Below are 9,851 nucleotides of genomic sequence, written 5' to 3' on the forward strand. Positions count from 1 at the left end.
AGGGAAGACATTGATGTGCATATGTTGTAAGTGCCTGCATGTTTGTGTGTATATACAGAGAAGGCAACCAATGTAATTGGTTGCCTCTGGAGTAGGAATTACAGGAGGTCATGAGCCACCAAGTCAGTGTTGAGAGGCAAACCCAGGTTCTCTCCAACAGCAGCACCCATTCTTAATTCCTGGACCCTGCAGGAGAAATACTTGCCTATCCCAAAGTCATGAAGAAAACACTGTTTATTATGTTTTAACTGTACTGCTAGCCATTTTCCAGTCATGTCTTTGTTCCATTTGGGTGGTTTTGTACTCTCATGTGAAGAAGGCCCTTCATATAGAGTCACCTTTACGATTTCAAAACTAAAGTACAGAAATAAATTCCATTGTTGAGGCCAGCTTTATTATGATGCTTGGGTTGGGTTAGTAGAGACTGTAACTATTCAGATCCACATTCCCATTACAGTTGGTAACTCTTTTAGTTTATCTTGAGGTCTAGGAAAAAAATTAGCCTGATTTTAGATTTGAATGAGACACTATTGTTATTTTGCAATCTGGGTGCTTCTCATGCATTGCCTTCAGGAATTCCTCTTTATCTTTGCTCACAGCTGGGACACTCTCTATGCATTTATAAAGCATTCAGTAACTTCCTTGTGTTTCTCTGTCTTTCCTGCTACTCTAGTCTGCCTAGGAAATCTGTAACATTTAGTCTGATGACCTAACTCAATCCATTCCCTGCCACAGGTTTACATGGTTCAGCCAACACTTCTGCCACTTCCCTGCCCTCTTCCAGTTTCTCAAGTCAGAGTTACTTGCATACTTGCCCTACTCCCCAACAGCAGTAAAATTTCTTATAGAGTAAGATGTGTATATGGGTTCTGTTTTATCTCTTACAATGTATACTAAATACACAGATGAATGGGACTTTTGGAAATACAAAATATGATCTTGGGAAAGTATGTTAGTTGAATTTTCCCATTGCCTTAACAAAATGCCATACAGAAACAAGGAGGAGAAAGGGTTTATTTGGGTTTATAGTATAGGGTCTTATAGGTCTTTATAGTCTTTCATTGCTGGAGGTATGGCTGACGAATCATTTAAGCAGGAGATGGTTGGCCACAGATGGGATACAGAAGCAGAGAGCTTGCTCAGGAAGCAGAGAATTCTGGCCAGAAAGAAATCCAGGCAGTGACTCTTAAGGCCCAACTATAGTGGCCTCCATATGCCAGCTAGGCCTCATGTCCCAAAGGCTGTACAACCTCTAAATACAATAACACTGTCCAAGGACAAAGAGTGTAAATACATTTAAACCTAAGGTTATGTGTGCTCCAGCATGTGCATAGCAGATGAACTGAAATCTACAAAATAAACCAAGTTAATCATGCTTGAGATGATTGTCCCCTAAGATATTTCCTTGGGGGCGAAACATCTATGAAGTAAATATGTGGGAGACAATTGTGCTACTGAGAGAGGGGCAATTATTTTAAAAGTAAAAACTGGACAGAACATTAGCAACTATTGGAAGAATCTCCATATCAAATAACATTAATAGTTTTTCAGTATTTTCTAGTTAAGGAATTCTTTCCTAAGACATTCATTTAAATTAAAATTTATGAATATAAACTCCCTCTTAAATAAATAAATGCAATGCATGTCTAACACATTTATTCTTTCCCATATTGCCTTCCTAATTATCTGTAGGATATGTTTCCTAACAGTAGAATGATCATGTATTTCAGAAGGGTGCTGTATTTGTGTTATGAATATTGTCTCAATTAGTGGCTTATGCTTATACATATCACTGAAAACCTATATGTATAGTTACAGCATCAGCAGATTTTTAATCTAGAGCATGTTAAGAGATAGAAAGATATATCCACTGACATAAAACCATCCATCTGGTTTACGTAGTATATGTTCAACATACAGAAATGCAAACGTGTTTTCAAATAAAAGAAGTGGTAGAGCACATTCAGGGGTAGCCAGCCCTATCTAGACACACAGATGTGCTTCAAGAAGTGTTTGGGGTAGAGGTCTTCCAGGATTACTGGGAAGAACTGTTGAAAGAAGAACATTATTACAGGGAAAGTCTCCACCCTTTCATCAGTAGAATTAATGGCTGAATCAAGTCTTTCATTCCAGCCCAAAGGGCATAAAAGCTTTCTCAGCTGTCATTAGCTAGCCTATGAAGAAATAGTTGACTAAAACCCATATTCCACTTAAATGCCAATTTTATAGAATAATGCTTAATTAAAGTGAATTAAAAACTCTACTGTCTGACATATAGATGCACTCCTACAATTAAGAATGCACGTGTGTGTGTGTGTGTGTGTGTGTGTGTGTGTGTGTGTGTGTGTATTGTACCTTAGGATTAAATGTTTTGTCAATTGATATTAGGGGAGTTTTTTGAAAATTTGATTATAACTAGACAAATTGTACAGAAAACACTGAAAATAGGGAGGATTTGAGCAACCCTTTTATTTGAAATATATAATCTCCAACTAGTCTCCTGAAAATAAACCCAAAGATTAGTATGGATCTTATCAATGCTTTCTATCTAAAAGTAGTTACTGTGTAGATGGATCTGCCAGTAACACATTTGGCCTGTAAGCACTAAGTGAATCTGGATCAAAGCTCTTGAAAAAGCTGGACAGGCAGCACAAGAACTGGGTAGGCAGAGACAGGAGGATCCTTGGAAATCATTTTCCATACAGCTTGGTTAATTCAGTGAGTTCCAGGTTCAGTGAGAGATCCTGTCTCAAAAACTAAGGTGAAGAACTATGAGTAATACAGATGACATTTGTATATACACACTGAATGAACACATAGTACACACACAAAGTGAGAGGTAGGAAGAGAAGGAGGGAGGAGGACAGCAAGGAGGAGAGGGGAAGATACAGAGAAAGGGAGTGGGGATAATTACAACAAAATAAAATATTAGGCAAGCAAGGATTTTATAAACAATAAGCAAAGCATATGAGCAAATAGAAAATATTGAATTATTTGTTTAAATAACCAGCTCTTGCAAACATATTTGAATCATCCATAATGTCATTATTAAAAAATACATCATTGACAGGAGAGTCCTGTTTCTGCATCTGCCTTGCTTCATTTAATGATCTTAATTTCAGTACCAATTTTGGTATCTTCCTGGTTCTAAATATTTCTTTCTTTGCACCATTTGTGCAAGTTCTTTCCCAATCTATAATACATACCAACAACTACAGTAATCTCTTATCTCTCTTCTTTCCTTTTTAATCAAATTCTAACTCTTCAAAAAACTCTTCAACTTGTCTAACTATAAACATACTCTACCTATATTCTAAAATCTGCATATAGCCTAAAATGCTTAATGAAAGGCAAGATTAGTAGTACAACTACAATTTCTTTTAGACTTAAAAGAGACTAGTAAGACTTAATTACAATGGGGACCTAGATTTGAGAATCTTTGAAATATATGTTGTATGTGTATATGAGTGTGTTTGTCTATGTGTTTGTGTGCAAATATATGCATTTGTGTATAGACACCAGAAGTTGACAACAGATGTCATCCTCACTTGGCCCTTACATTATTTTTGTAAGGTTTACTTTAGCAATTTTTAAATCATTTGTTTGTGTGAGAGTGTGTAGGAACAGGGGGAGTGTATGCCCATGAATCCACACATTAACAGAGACAAGGGGTTTCAGAAATCTCTGGAGCTAGAGGTCCAGACGGTTATGAACCTCTAGACATTATGATTGGAAATCAAAATCAGGTCAGCAAGAGCAGTATATAATCTAAATTACCAAGAAATCCCACCAGCCCAGGTCACTATATTTCTTGAAACAGAGTTGTTGTTGTTTCTTTTGTTTATGTTTGTTTGTTTGTTTGTTTGTACTAAGTCTGGAATTTATCATTTCAGCTAGACTATCTAAGCAGCGAGACGCTTCGAGGATCTTATCTTATCCTCTCTACTGCTACAATTTGGAATTACAGGCATACCTGACTTTGCATATGTCAGGGATCTAAACTCAGGTCCTCATCCTTGTGTAGTGAACATAATAACTGATCTATCTCTCTAACCCCAAATAGAATCCATTTTAATTGAAATAAATACATAGCAATCTATACTCATAATAAACACCATTAAATTTAATATGTATTTGTTGTAATTTGGATAAAGAATAATTCTGTGGAAAATTTTCTTCTTTCTTTCTTTTGTATCCACGGTAAAATAAACATCCCTACTGCAGTGACTGAGTTCAGTCAACAAATCATTCTCTTGCATTGTCTTTGGGCTTGATCTTGTGACTTTTATTGCCCCATTGAATGTTGGCAGAAGTGACAAAGTATTGATTCCACACTAACTTTGAGGAGACATAATAACTTGAACCTGCCATCTTAGAAGTCCATCTCATTGTCATGAAACAGTATGCCATGCTTATTGTTGTTCTCTCAAGATAGTCCTGAATTAGACTCTCAGCCGCAGAATTCAGCCTGTCAAAGACTACAAAGTCCACCTACCAGACCCACCAATACATTGGGTATATTGATCTAAGCTCCAGAAATTTTACTCTTGTATTCTGCACATGAACCATCAGAGAAAAGGCCTACCTTAACACTTTAAGTAATGAACTGGTCATGTAGAACAAGTGTTGTTGAAGTTCAGAGAAATCAGGTAACTAGAACTGAATGACCCATCTTTTACCTCAAAATCCTTGCCAGAGCAATCTCATAACCAAACCTTCCTCTACCAACTGCTACTTTCCTAGACATGCAAGTGCAGTCTTTGTACAATGAAAAACTGACATCAGAGGCGAGAGGCGGTGGCAGGCTCACAGAGGACGTTTGAACTAACCGTTTCTTTTGAAGTTTAGACACTTTTCTTACTTCTCACTTCACTAGTGGCCTGTGGTTTGAAAGGTTGCAGGGGTATTTTGTTTTTGTTTTGTTTTCCTCTGAATCTTGTCAATAATCCAGCTAGTGCCTCTTAACTGAACAATAAATGAATACAAGGATAATTGTATGTAGGTGACTCAATTTTAAAGAAAAGCAAGAAAGCAGTAGATAAAATGTTGAATCAAGCTATGCTCCATACCTATCCTTTCTAAGAGATTGTTCACTTGGAAGAATTGAATTGCTTTTTCTAAAGGATTTATAGATTTAAAAATGTATGATTTTGTCAACATACTCTACTGTTACATAGTATTTTAATAAATGAGATTTTTAAGAAAAATATAACCCTGAAACCAAACAGCAATTCTTACTTTAGAAAGAGCTGGTTCTGCAAAAAGGAACATTCATTTGATTAAAACAAAAAGTAAATGGCAGGAAGCATGCAGGGTCAAATCCAAAGTGAAACACATTTCTTGATATGGAAAAATAAAATGAAGTACAAAGACTGTCTGCCCTCAACAGTATTATATAAAGGAAGCAATGTTTTGCAGAGTCATATTAAGCTTGTGCCAGGAAGGAAGTAGTAGGTGTGTGTTTTGAGACATGAACAGTGGCTGAGATCCAGATGGCCAACAGAATGGCTGAGCAAGGAATCAGAAACATTCAAGACACATTTCTCCTCTTGCTAAGGCAGCCTTATCTCTAGCTCATTCAAGATTTTATAGGATAAGTTGGGATGGGAACTGTATATATTACAGATATACAGATATTATATCTGTATATAATAAATATTAATAATATAGATAAATATTAGTATATATTTATTATATATTCTAAATATGTACAAATCAAGACCACCTGCAGTTATAAAAAATTATTTGAAAGGGAACACGTCAAAAAAATCATCTACTTCATCAAATCCCAGAAGATGGATTTGATTTCTATATTAAACTAATATCTTTTCTGATTGTAACAATTCAGCTCACAGACTGTCTATTTCCAAGCTGAACATTGCTCCCACATGTTGAGCAAATTGCCTTGCTCTTTTTGACCAGATTTCCTGTTCTACTTCTGGCTTCTCGAGATTTATTTAAAGTATACCCTTGGCTCAGTTTGCTAATCCAAGCTACAGGGTTAGAATTAAAGAAACACAAACCAAGAGAAAAATCATCTAAAGAAATACAGACCCATTTTCTTTCTGCTCGTCTTTTTACTATTTAGCCCACAATTTCCCTTTTCTTTTTCCAAAGACAACTTTTTCTTTGTGACACTCTGTGCTACTTTGAGCATTAGCAACTTTATACGTCACAACTGTTTTTTAAACATTTCTAAAGCTATTTAATTTGGTAAAACATACATTGTAATTGATATTCTTGTGGCATAAACCTGGCATCACTCTATTTCTGGACCCTTCCAAGATGAATATAATTCCCTTAGACAGAAGTAGCTCTGTTTTGGCATTTCATGAGTACTCAGTGATCATGGCTTTCTGCTTAAGTCCTGGGACTCAGTGCTTTTTGCTGTTAAAGCCACAAAAATAACAACCAAGGCTCATAGCAACCCTTGGGAAGTCTATCTTCCTCATTGCATTGCTTTCACTTTGTCATTTATGTTACAATAACATTATAAACACCTTTAACTGAGCTGTTCCCTATCATTATAGATAATTAACTGTGAAGAAGAGAAATTCTCTTTATATTTTTTTTTTAACTAAAATGCAAGTATAGGACAAAAAAAAAAAATGACCATTCTCTGTGCTGTTATTCACATACATTTACTCTAAGCCTAATTTCCACTTAACTGAAAAATTGAAACTATGCAAAGATAGGGCTGGGGAGATGGGTCAGTCAGTAAATAAGCATGAGAACCCAAGCAGAGATTTCCAACACCCATGGAAAAAGCCAGGCATGGCAGACCAAGCCTATAATTCAGTGCTGGAGAGACAGCAATAGAAGGTCTCTGGGGTTCCCTGTCCTTTCGACTTGGTCAATTTGGGAAGCTGGAAGTTCATTGAGATATCCAGTCTCAAAAAAATAATAGAGTGGTTTATAAAAGCACCTGAAGTTAAACTCCATCCTCTACATAAACATGATAACCTCACAAAAACCTAATCTAATGTTAACAATTTCTTACCAAGAAAATGTCAGACTTTGGCTTGACTTGGTTTGTTGTGAAATTCAGAAATCATTACTTTTATGACCATGAAAAATTATGAAAGCCAAGATCAATCTACTTTTGAAGTAAAACCAATAAAGATATTATCTCAAAACCCCAAATGTATTCAAGGTACTAAATTCATTATGATATTGCCTTAATTAAAAAGCACATTCGAAGACCATAGTGTCTCCTAGGGATACAACCTTTGTATCATATTCTGAGAACCTATTTCCACCTATTTTTCTAACTTCTCCAATACTATTTGGAGAAGTTTTAGTTCATTGCTATTTCCAGATTTTCAATACAAGAAATCATTTTTGCTTCTAGATTTAAGACTGCTAGAATTGTACTTCAATCATTAGAACTTTAATTCAAAGACTGAGCATACCTAGTGATTTTCTATGGTCTTTATTATGTTTTTGAACCTGTCTAAAGCTATTCCAACTTATTCTTTTTATAAATAGAAGAGTAAGTTTATAAATAAAACCCAGCCTATGAACATTATGCCATGTTGTGTCTTGAATTTCAGGGTTTCTAAGTCTAAGCAAATAATCTTCCAGTTGACAGGGCTTTCAACAAAACTGACTGCTTTGGATGAAATCTGAGATGACTACGTAAGGCTATGCCAGATGAAGGGTCTCAGTCATCTCCTGGCAATGTGGCAGCCTTTCCTCATGTCCTTTCTAAGACCAGATGGTTTGCCTACCACTGATGCCCACAACAAACAAGGTAGGGAAGGATCAATACAGAGAAACACACATCTTTTGATGGAGTGAATGAGTGAGTGCCCTGATTATAAACCTAGAACCAATGAGTCCCACTCCACTATTTTATGTAGGCAGAAGATTTTCACATATGCAGTAATTATTTTTAATAAATTAAGATGGTAAATTTTCATAATGTATAAAAAGGTTTTATTTTTTCAAATTTACAATTCATAATTTTTACATTAAGAAGACCAAACAAGGCAAAGTTTGTCTATAAACAAAAAATCTATCTATGTATCAATCCTTTGCTTAGATTGATTCCAAATGATTAGAAATGATTAGAAATGATTCCAAATAAAAGTGTGCAAGATTTCATGATTTTAAGCAGGGGCTTCTTATCTCCTAGGTATTAGGAAAAGTCATGTTCCTTGGTACTGTTGGAACCTAGCTTGCAAAGGCATGCACTTCCTAAGAAAACCCACGGGATTCTCCAGGGTTATGAGTCCTCCACCCTCATCATCTCTCAGAGGTTCCCTCTATAAAGAGCACCATGTCAATTAGATGTTAGGTCATCCAAATATTTCTCATGTGTTGAATTGTATTTGCTCCAAAGTTCACAAGGTCACCTCCTAGCTGATTGCTGATGTCTTCACAGTAGAGAGCATCACATGGTAACTCCTGCCTAATCAAGCCAAAAGCAACCAAAATCCTTCAGTGTGGGAAGAAGCAGAAACCCACACTGCCCATGTGTGCTGCAATAAAGCCCCTTTCATTACCTTACATATACAAAATCTCTGGTTGTCACTGAAAGTTATTTCAGGTTCAGGGATTGAAACCCATCAAACAAGCCTCTCTCTTTGTCTCTGTCTCTCTATCTCTGTATCTCTGTCCTTGTGTGTGTGTGAGTGTGTGTGTGTGAGTGTGTGTGTGTGTGTGTTATACTGCTTGTTTGTCCATTCTATGTATGTGTGTGTATGAGTGTGTATATGTATGTGTAGTATATGTATGTGTATGTTCTGTGCTTGTGTTTGAAAGTTCAATACTCAGTGTGAAACAATTCTGATAATTTGCATAAAAATCCTGCATTAGACCACTCAAGAAATTGTCTTCAATATAAAAAAATATGAATGTGACACTGATTTTATTGAAGACTCTTAAAGCGAGATTATAGTAAAGAGATTTGTTTGCCTTGTCTTTTAGAGACAGGTTCACATGTGGAACCCACACAGGCCTTGAACTTAAATTCATTCTGTCTCAGCTGGCGTAGTGTAAGATTGCAGGCATGTGTTATCACACTCAGTCAAGAAAGGTATCCTTGCTTTATTAAATAAAGAATTTTTCAAATAAAATAGAATAATCCTAATACAGAAAGGAAAGTTTTGATATTTGATTACGATAAAGAGCTTGTAATTTTGAGAGGAGTGTATTTAGAAGGGGTGCTGACATGGGAGAAGGAGAAAGGGAAGAATAGAAATGAAATAAACACAATCTTCACATATAAAATTCTCAAAAAACTTAATTTAAAATGAACTATATTAGACATAACAAAAGAAAATACTATCAAACTAAATAGCAAGTTTAAGTTTAAACAGATATTTGCTGTAACTTTTGTATTACTGATAGATTTGTGCTCAAAATATGCAAGCAACCTCAAAAATCATTCAATAAAACACAAATAATTCAATTACAAAAGAATGCTAAAAGAAACCAAAGGAAAAATGGTAAAGACAGGAGAATTATATATCTTGTTTTTAATTATGCTAATTAGTTTTAAAACAATAAGGGTGGTCATACAATTAAGGGTCATACTCATAATTAATTAACAATTAAGGGTCATACTCATAAGATAGAAAGAAAAGAAAAGTGGATTGCCATACTAAGAACTCAAGTATATTCTATTATTGACCTATTTTTGTGGGTAAGTAGAGAACACACATAAGGAGGATAAACTATTATAAACAGAAGTTATGAGGTTCATAACAGAATACCATTTTAAGATATTGTCATCTATTATATCTTAAAAGGAAGAAGGAGAGATAGAGAGGATGGAGGAAAGGGTGAAAGAGAGAGAGAGAGAGAGAGAGAGAGAGAGAGAGAGAGAGAGAGAGAGAGAGAGAGAG

The sequence above is a fragment of the Mus pahari genome, chromosome 22 (genome assembly GCF_900095145.1).
Source record: "Mus pahari chromosome 22, PAHARI_EIJ_v1.1, whole genome shotgun sequence".
Taxonomy (NCBI): domain Eukaryota; kingdom Metazoa; phylum Chordata; class Mammalia; order Rodentia; family Muridae; genus Mus; species Mus pahari.